The sequence below is a fragment of the Myodes glareolus genome, chromosome 10 (genome assembly GCF_982192425.1).
Source record: "Myodes glareolus chromosome 10, mMyoGla1.1, whole genome shotgun sequence".
Taxonomy (NCBI): domain Eukaryota; kingdom Metazoa; phylum Chordata; class Mammalia; order Rodentia; family Cricetidae; genus Myodes; species Myodes glareolus.
The window spans coordinates 85,778,609-85,786,766 of NC_142035.1; the positions used below are offsets into that span (position 1 = coordinate 85,778,609).

The 8,158-nt window shown below is 48.9% G+C and overlaps 1 long non-coding RNA gene across 1 annotated transcript; it reads right to left on the minus strand.

Moving 5' to 3' along the window:
- Positions 1–1,879: 1,879 nt before the first annotated feature.
- On the minus strand, positions 1,880–7,604 carry LOC146892633 (uncharacterized). The gene is made up of 2 exons (XR_015003959.2): positions 7,438–7,604; positions 1,880–2,374 (listed from the first exon to the last, which is right to left on the minus strand). It is a non-coding gene; the product is annotated as an uncharacterized LOC146892633 (long non-coding RNA).
- Positions 7,605–8,158: the final 554 nt, after the last annotated feature.

The window sequence follows — 8,158 nt, forward strand, 5'->3', positions numbered from 1 at the left end:
GTAAGGCAGCTAAGTAAGTCATAAGAAATCTACACCAGGATGAAGAACCAGGAAGGCGGCCCTCTGCAGTAGGACAGGGGACATCCCGCCATCCTGTTTCCTGCTCTATCCCTATGAGCATGCATTCTTTCTGAAGAATATTTAGTGTCCTATTTTCCAGATGTTTGTGCTTTGGGCTGGTGGTTTTCCTGTTTAAAGTTAGGTTGAAAGGTCACCGAGTGCCCGTCTAGGTTTGTGTTACGGTGCTGCTGGTCAGGAGTTCACTTTCACAAAACTGTCTCTGTACAAACGTGTACACAAAACAAACTGCACACAGAGAAGACTGAGCAGGGCTTGCGGGCCTATTGCATGCTAGCACTCTAGGTCGGTATAGCTTGGGTCACTGTGTAGCCCAGCTAAAGCATTGCTGGAGCCTTCAGTCCGGGCTGGATTTTTGGCAGACTTTGACCAGGACTGGGGAGATAGTTCTGTGGGTAGAGTATTTGCCATGCAAACCTAAGGATATGAGCTTGAATACCTATGGCCCATGTGAAGCCCAGGTGACTCTGGTGGCCCACCTGTGATCTCCGTCCTCAGAAGGCAGAGGCAGAGGATCCTAGGGCCAGCTGGCTTGTTAGGCAAGCCAAATTGGAGAGCCCCACGTTCTGTTGGAGTTTCTATCTAAGTAAATGAAGAAGAAAGAGATTGAGGAAAACACCAAATGTCAACCTCTGGTCTCCATACCCAATGTGCACGTACATACGTGTGAGCATGTATACAACACATATACATGCAAACAAACTTAAGAAAGTTGTTACTGTTCTGAGTTTCTGTCCTTTCTCTTGAGCTCTGACAACTAGCATGTAGGTAGCTGGAGCTACCCATGTGAATAGCCTGAGCTAACCCACTGCAAAGCAAGAAACTATGAGGGGCATCTGGCAATCAGAGTCAAGCCAGCTCTGTTGTGTTAGAGAACACCATCTGTGAGGAGTCAGCCAGTTCACTAAGTGCCCATCACTGAGCAAGCCCTGCACAGCTCAGTCAGGTAGAGTACAGAGAGGTTGAACTGGCTGGCCAGTTAACATTCTTTGCATTAAGTGACTATGTTTGGGGTTGTTTGTCATACAGCAAAAGCTAACTGATACATTGAAATTTCTGGAGCATAAATCTGGGTCAGTGTCTGCCAGATCTGATTCCAAAACTGTAGCTTTCAGCCATTATGCTCTCTCAGTCCCTCTAGACTACACTGACACTCGGAGCTCTGAGCTGAGACGGAGAGAATTAGGCTTAATGATGAGGGAAACGTGGCCTCCCCTGCCAGCAGTATGAATGGCTGCCCCACGCTGCGTACCTTCAAACAGACCACCATCTGAGCTGTCAGTGCCAGGATGAAACATTAATGATGAAGCTTGGCAGTGCCTTCCTCATTAGCATTGATTACCTTCTTGCCTGTGTCTGTCTGAGGTCCCAGGGAGGAGCTGTACGTGGCTCCTCACCAGATCTTTCTCATTCCCCACTCACCAATCAGATGTGCAAAGTGTCTGCTGCCTGTCCATCACCCAGATCATTAGATTTGCTCTGGGGGTGGATCGGAAAGCCACTCTGATGACCTCACCCAATACATATGCCCACTCTGCCCTTAGCAATGTTTACCCAGATCTTTCCTTGTCTCCCTATGAGCCAAATGGGTGGGAAGCCAGGCATGGCAATGCCCACTCCTCCACAAGCAAGACCCACCAAAAGAGGGTAGCTTGCCCACTGCCACCCATTTGCCACAGGTTCGGAGATTTCACTGTGGACATGGGCTGTCTCTCTCATGGTTCTGGTATGTCTGGCTTGTTCAACCAGCTCTGCAAAGCATAAAAAGATAATTTTTTTTTTAAAAAAACCTTCTTAAAAATTACATTTATTTACTATTTATTTAGTGTGCAAGTGTGTGTATTTGTGCATGTATATATGTGCATGAGTGTTTGTATGTGTGTGTGCATGTGTGTTTGTATGTGTGTGTGTGTGCATGTGTGTATATATGTGTGCACACATGTAGATGCCAGAGGACAATTAGCAGGTGCTGATTCTCCGCTTCCATCCTTTCAGTCCCAAGAACTGAATTCAGGTTGTCAGGTCTGGTAGAAAGTGTCTTTACACAATGAGCCATCTTGTTTGTGTTCTCTCTCTTCTTTCCTTCTCCTTCCCCTTTCATCCCAGTCAGGTAAAATGTTTGTTAGTGCAGATAACAAGACACCTGGAGTCTCAAGGAAACATTGAGCCTCGGTAAGCAGAAGAGAAAGTGTTCTTTTAAGTGGATCCAAGGTCAGTGGGCATCACCAGATAGGGCATTAGTAACATGTTCTTTATGGATGGGCTGAGGCTGTGTTTGGAAATCCCAGGAACATATCTGAATAAATGGAACAATGGGTCTAGTTAATATATCACCTCTATAACCCTGGAAGTGAGGTCAGGCAGGCTGGGGTGTCCCTGTACCACCTTTGGTATTTCCTGTCTTGGACCTTGCTACCTGGAAGGCCTGTTTCCAAGAGGAACAGGGTCCCCACTCTTGGTCTGATGGCCATCACTGGTTCTGTTGAACAGCAACTAGGAAGCCCCACTGCTTTTCCTGGACCCTGCAACGCCCCCTTCCTACTCTCAGCTCAAGTCTTTGAACAAATCAGGCCCAAGGCAGACTCAGGCTAGACCTGCTGTGTTTACTTAGAGAAAAGTGCAGCTTGAACCTCTCCTGATAGAGGAAAGGCTGGGATGAGGAGACAGGAAATCAAATGAGGTTTTGTGATGCCCCAAGGGGATACAGGTAGTCCAGGCTAGATCCAGACACAGCAAGCTCAAAGGCCTTTAGCTGTGCTCTGTGAGGCTTTGAGTGGAGGAATTTGAGGGCAACCCAAGGTCTCAAGGGGAAAAAAATCAATACAGTGTTTTACCGGAGTGTACAGTGCAGAATTCAGGAGATAGACAAATGGTACCCCAGGCACAGGTCGCTATGCCTGGAGACCAGGAGCCGAGAGGTTCAAGAGGGCTGAAGACAGGCAAAGGAGGGAAAGTTTGGGGAGAATCAGAAGGGGAGCAGCCTGCAGCTGCTACAGCCTGAGTGCTCACATCAAGCTGAAGACTGGAGCAGGCAGGAAGGGCAGGGGACACAAGGAGGATCAAAGCTGTGCTGTGGGAAGGAGTGCCGAAGGGAGAAGGACGGGGAGGAGGGGAAAGGAGCACTGTTGTCTTTATCCTTTGAAGTCTCTAGTTCAAGCACTGCCTCTGCTGAGAAGTCCTAGGTAACTCCCCCAGGCAGAGCCCTGCCCCTTTGCTGTTCTGCTGATACTGTTTCATGGGAACTGAAATGCCCTGTCATCTGGGGAAGGCTCCTGAGACGTGGGAAGCGAAGGAAACTTACTAGGCCCAGGAAGGTCAGAAAGTTAACAAGGTTCACAAGACCCCTCCTCGACGACGTTATAGGTGCAGTAACAGATGACTGGGAAGGAGAGACTCTTCAGAGGAGCTGCCTACACATGGATAGCACGGCTGGGGATGCAGTTTTGGTGAGTCACGTGCAGAGGTAGGTTTTTCTGTGATGCAGCTGCTTGCCCACACTATTGTAAATAATCCCAGTAAACTCACTGCTTCACTAAACTGGCCAAGGATGGATTGAGCAGGGCAGCGGCGGGCACACCTTTATTCCCAGCACTTGGGAGGCAGAGGCAGGCGGATCTCTGAGTTTGAGGCCAGCCTGGTCTACAAAGTGAGTTCTAGGACAGCCCAGGGTTACACAGAGAAATCCTGTCTCACAAAGCAAAGCCAAACAACACAACGGATTGATTCTTTGCTCTTCAGTCATTTCCCTATCTAGAGTGGACAGACATTTGCCAACCTCTCCCCAGCGTCATCCCACAGTCCCTGAAGTCCATCACTCCCTGGGGCCTGCCTCACAAGGAGGGCTGTGGGCTGCTGAGCAGTGGCTTTGGGCCATGCTGTTCTGTCCTTTCTGCTGGCCAGGCTGTCCCAGTGAGGCCACTTCTGTGTTCCCGGGACAGGAACACTTCCCCCACTTTTGAGCACAGGTGCTCAGCCTAGGCCCTGGGGGAGCTCAGGGCAGGCTGATGGGCTGGGTGACCATAACTGACCTGTGGACCGAGAGTCCTAACCATGGCTTAGGAGGCTGGCACCTCACTGCCAGGTAAGAAAGCTCAGAAAGCCCTCACACCTGCCCAAGGCCAGAGCCTGAGATCTGCCTGCATGCACCTCTTCTGTGTACTCCATGCCAAGCCTCGCCAACCTGGCTGAAAGCCATCTTGTTTAGGAAGCAGAAATCACTTTCGTGGCTGTGATGGGGGACAAGCTGGGACTGAGGACTTTGAACCAGGGTGGTCCAGCGGTGTCTGGTTCTAGGCTGAACTGTGTCTTCCACAGCACAGAATGCAGAGGTGAGAGAGTGCTGTCCAGGGTTTGTGCAGGAGGCTGTTGCCTCTGTGTTTGAGGTGGGGCCATAGGGGGTGGGCACCAGGGACAGCATGCAGTCAGCAGTCTGAGGCACGGAGCAGCTAATAACACATAATCACAGCGACACCCCATCTGGGGCCAGAGGGTGATTACAGCCCAATTATGAGCAGAACAGCTAATGACAGCTCGGCTCACAGGACGACAGTGGGATTCTATACGCCCCAGGCCCGGGCCCGGGACCTGCCAGTCAAGCTGCCCCCTACAGCCGGACCAGGGGGCTGGATGACACCCTGTGCTCTGGGGCCAGAGCCTCTGCAGCTGTGGAAACACCGGAAGCTGATGGCTGGCAGAGACCCAAGCCGGAACCTCATCCACTGCAGAGCCAGCCAGGCTCCCTGCAACTCCAGGACCTCTTCCTACACCTGGGAATGGAGGGAAGGAAGGAAGGGTCACCCTGTTTCCAGCAGGAAAACACAGCAGAGTACTGATTTGGTTTGTGAATACAATGACGGAAAGAACGACTTGGCCAGTCTCACTTAGGATCAGAAGATAGGGAAGGGAGGTTAAGCAACGCAGCTAGAGACCTGGTGGAAGCAGATTCAAACCCAGGCCTTCCTGAGCCTAAACTTAAAGTCTTTTCAGGGGCCTGGTAGTGCCCTTGAGGATTAAGGAGATCTCTGGGGACCTAGAGGGAACAAGGTCAAATCAGTTCTCAACCAGATACGGAAAGGTGCACCTGCTGTGGTAAAAAGGACTCAGAAGCAGGAGCTCTCTGGTTTTAAAAAAAAAAAAGGCACTCTTTCTTTCTTTACCTTTTCTTTCTTTTCTTTTTAGACAGGATTTCTCTGTGTAGCCCTGGCTGTCCTGGAACTCTGTAGACAAGGCTGTACTTGAACGCAGAGCTCTGTCTGCCTCTACCTCCTGAGTGCTGGGATTAAAGACATTCACCACTGGAAGAAGGTATTTATTTCATAAGGATCCCAAGAGGAGTCACAGGCTCCACCAGTTCCTGGAATGCTGCTAAGATCCACACCAGCAGGCACCCATGGCTACAGGATGCTGCTGAAACAGCTGACAAACCATCCTAGCTTTAGGAGGGAGCAAACAGACCCGCTGCCACTCTCCAATAGCAAGCCATCTCCTATTCCAAACCCCCATTCCAGCCTGCCAGGTTCAACAAGCTATGGGATTAGCCAGGAGTGACCCCTGAGCCCCTGAGCAGCAGCTCAGCACAACCAACAAGGGAGAAGGGCCCCTCTATGCCGTGAAGGGGGGGGGCAGAGAACTGAGCCGTAAAATTGGCAATTTCTTCAGGCAACTGGACCACTGCAGCCAGACAATGTTTGGAGCATCTCCAGCCAATTGCCACATTGTTTACACAACCAGGTACACCAATGAAAAAGCATTCTGGTCCCATTATGCAAATGACCAAATGCTGATTGGAGATGAGATCATCACAACCCTCACAGTTATCCCCTGCAACCTGGGTTTATTAATTTGGAAGTGCCATTCACTCATCCCTGACATGTGGGATTCTTGACCCTAACTGGCTCTCCTAGAATGCTGATTCAAAGTATCAAACCGGAGGGCTGCAGCGCCCCACCCTGAGGTTTCTCAGCTACCATCAGCAGTTTCAGTCTGTTCAAAGCAAAGAGCAAGCTGGGTGTGGTAGTGAGTGTCTGTAATCACAGGCTTGAGAGGTAGAGCCAGAAGGGTCTTCAGAGTAAAACTTTGTCTCCAATAGGAAAGCAGGAAAAAAGGAAAGAAAGGAAGGAAGGAGGAAGGGAGGGAGGGAGAGAAGGAAGGAAAGAAAGAAGGCAAGGGAAGGCAGGACAGAACAAGGCAGGGAGGGAAGGAAGGGAGAGATAGCTCAGAAGCTAAGAGCACTCTGAAATCATGAGGACTGAAGCTCAGATCTCAGTATCCTATATGTATATGTGTATGTGTATGTATATATGTATGTATGTATACATACATACATACATATACACATACATCCTATATAACAAGCCAGCATTCCACACATTCCTGAAACCCCAGGTCTTAGGAGTTCAGAGATCAAAGGACTGCAGGAGCTTGTTGGCTTCCAGCCTAGCTGAGAAAGGAGAGCTCTAGGTTTAAGGAGAAACCTTGCCTTGAAGGAATAGGCAGGGGGCAATAGAGGACACCTGGCACCCTCTGCTGACCTCCTTAGGTGCAGCACACACGTCTGCGTACACACACATACACAGATGCATATACTGCACGCAAGCAAATCTTCTTGGGTTTTGTTGTTGTTTTGTTTTTGTTCTTCAAAACAGGGTTTCTCTGTGCTCACTCTGTAGACCAGGCTGGCCTTGAACTCACAGAGATCCACCTGCCTCTGCCTCCCAAGTGCTGGGATCAAAGGTGTGCACTACCACTACCTAGCAACAAATCCTAAAGAAAGAAAAAGAGAAAAGGATGTCAAAGCCTGGATGCTCATTTTAGATTTGTGGCAATTATATTAGTGGTTGTCAGAACTGAAAGATGATACCAGAGTTTACTTTGAGTTTAAGGAATTTTAACTCTCTCTCTCTCTCTCTCTCTCTCTTTCTTTCTTATACGTTGTCTTAGTTACTGCTGTGAAGAGACACTATGACCAAGGCAACTTAGGAAGCATTTAATTGTGATTTGCTTGCAGTTTCAGAGAGTTAGTCCGTGTCAGGAAGCATGGTGCTGGAGAAGTAGCTGAGAGCTTACATCTGGTTCACAAGTGGTAGACACACAGAGAGAATGGGCCTGGCATGGCCTTTTGAAACCTTATGCCCGCCCCTTGACAGATCTACAACAAGGCCACACCTCTTAGTCCTTCCTAAACAGTCTGGAAATCAAATATTCAAATATATTAGCCAGTGGGAGCCATTTTAGTCAAACCACTACCTGGGGTCTCATGCAGCCCAGGCTGGTCTGCAACTCAGCATGTAGGCAAAGATAACCTTGAACTTTCAATCCTCCTGCTTCAACCTCCAGAGTTCATGCCCCCCCCCCACATACCTGGTTTAGGAGGTCCTGGGTATAGAACCCAGTGCCTCATGTATGCTGGGTTGGTGCTCTACCACTGAACTCATTCCAGGCCTCTATAAAGGAAAGCTGCGACCTTGATTCTATCTTAAGCTTCCACGTTCACTTACAAATCTTTTTTCTGTTTATAGTAAGCAGGATCCCAGCAACCGCTTGAAGGAGGCCTTGGAAGGAGATTTAGTTCTGTCTGCAAAGGTAATAAATTAAACCCGACTCTGACAATTTAGCTGGAGTTTTTCATGTCAAATGTTTTGAGGCAGGGAGCCTTGCAAGCTTCCAGTTACGGGCAAGCTTCTTGGGGTTGGTGGGAGAGGGTCATGACATATCCCTTGTAACATCAGGACTTTTCTGGGTGTGTAGCAACATTGGTATAAATGGAAAAGCCTCCTGATATGTCTTTTTGCCGCATTTAACTGTTTTAACTAAAATTTCCTTCTGTCTAGTAAATGAACCATCCGTGTGCAGCAAACCTTCCTTTCTCCCAGCTCCTTGGTTAGTGACTGTGAGTCTCATAGGATTTCAGTGGAAATGCACACATCTAAGTTAATTACTCAATTGCGTTTTAAATCAGAATAATTAGGTCTTCTCTGTAATAGGATGAAGCATCTCGGCATCACCAGTGAGCCCATAATGAAAAAATAGGATCCTCCCGTTTCAACTCCTACACACCCAGCTACAGAGAGTGCAGAATCTT